The sequence below is a fragment of the Alligator sinensis genome, unplaced genomic scaffold, assembly GCF_000455745.1.
Source record: "Alligator sinensis unplaced genomic scaffold, ASM45574v1 scaffold668_1, whole genome shotgun sequence".
NCBI lineage: Eukaryota > Metazoa > Chordata > Crocodylia > Alligatoridae > Alligator > Alligator sinensis.
Window position 1 is genome coordinate 227,778 of NW_005842393.1, and position 2,149 is coordinate 229,926.

Below are 2,149 nucleotides of genomic sequence, written 5' to 3' on the forward strand. Positions count from 1 at the left end.
TACTCATTGCTAATTTAGTGATCATATTATTTTATTGGTCACAAAAATCTGCAGGTGTGTATTATCGCCTTTATATATTTAATTCCATACTCATTACAGGCTACTTGCATATATTGCAAACATATTCTATACATAATATAATATACACAAGTATGTATCTGTGTGTGCATATGAATATGTATATATTATATGTATGTGTCTATATATATAGATACATACATATAGTATATACACATATATACATATATAATGTATATACATGTGTATATATTATATGTATATTATATATATGTAAATACATATATTTAAAGCGAATATATACACATTACACGACAGCAGAATTAAATCCATAGAAATAATATACACATTATATGTCATTTGATTGTAGAATTAGAGCTATCAAAGCGATTGTATACACCTCTAGGATTTATACACCCATGGACTTTTCCCTCCCACTAGTGTCTGGGTACATTTGAAGCTCAAATGCTCTTGTTCTGAAGACAGTTTTTTTTTTCCCCCTGTGGTGAAAGTGACTGGGTAAATGGGTCAGAAAGTGGAGAACTGGGTTAGCAAGAGGTGAAGGTGAAGATCATTAGAGGTTTTAGGGCTGGCTGTGGCTGTTTTGCTGGGTTTGTGTGACTGTGCCCAGAGGGCGGAGTTCCTGCACATTCCTACCTCACCGGAGAACCTGCCCTCAACTCCACTGCAGCTTACTCCAGAGAGATGGGACCCTCCAGAAAGAAAACCTGCCCAGCAATCCCAGCAAGCTTTCCCGCCAGCAGGGTAGGTGCACTTAAAGAAAACCTTCACTACTTCTTCTTCTCCTCGCAGGCAGATCCATGTGATGCGAATTAATATAGATGACAGACTTCTGTCTACACGTATTGTTTCCCAATACCCCAATAATAACCAGATCGCCTGTACAACTGAAGTCTATTTCAAGACACCAGTTACATTAGAACTGTTTTTGTCCCAAGTTAAGAGTGCCCCCGCCCAAGTTAAAGTTTCCCTTGTTAAGCCATTGAATTTTAACTTGTAGGTCGAACCTTTCTTCACTATTTTGTACATTCTGACAGTAAATCTATAAAGTGAATATTTTTATTTTACTTTTTTAAAGTTAAAGGCTTGCTATCAAGACATTGACACGTGTGCACTGTTTTCTTTGTCTTTTTAAGACGCTGTGAAGAATTACCTGCACCGGAAAGAAAAGAACAGAGGCTTCAGGCATGCTCGTGTTCCTCCTTCCTGGGGCTCGGTGAGTGAACCTTGTATTCATCTCCAAGCTCAAGTCATCTTAAAACAGCTTATTTTGCTCGGGGTTTTTTGTCTGGTTTATTCAGTGCAGCAACAATTACGCGTAGATCTTTCGACGTGATGCAGCTTTGCGATCAAATTTGAAACGAGAAATATTTGGAGTGAACAGCAGTAGTTTGGGGTATTTGTTTTGTTTTGGTTTTTGTCTGTTAAGAATTAAAATCGCTATTTCCCCAGTCCCCGTAACAGATACACTGCGGTGACCAAGAGTGTTTCTAAAATAAGAGATTCAAATCGCTGAATCAGCAGCGGTTCAAGCGCGGATAGGCGGTCCTGGCGACTTTCAGGGGTACAAATCATGCTATTTTTTCCTAAATTCACCAAAAAGCAACTACTACCAGCAATTCTAGGGGAGCAAAGAGAGAAGTTTTGTTTTCCTTTATTTTAGAAATTGACATCGGGGTCGCTGTGGATAAACCAGCCGGCAGAAACTTTCCCCTAGAAAATACCGCTTTAACATTTCAAACTCTGAACGAGAGGTTTTACAATATTTATTTATTTTAAAATCGACGCATTTTTTTCCTCCTCCTCCCACTGCCCACCATCCCCAGGTCTGCCGTAATTAAAATACTTACTGACGTTGTAGACCTCGACCATCCTTGTAGTATCAGGAGCTGGGGTCACTGATTTACCAAACTTGATCATATTAGTACACATGAAAAAGTCTGCATCTTAGACGGACTAAAATTCTCGTTTTTCTGCCTTTGAGCTGGTTGGGAGAGGAAAAAAAAAGAAGAAAGAAACAACAATGATTCGTGCCCCGCTCTATAAATTAATTGAATTCCCTTGTTCCCTTAATTTGTAAACTCGGGAAAATAATTAATTTTTAATCCAC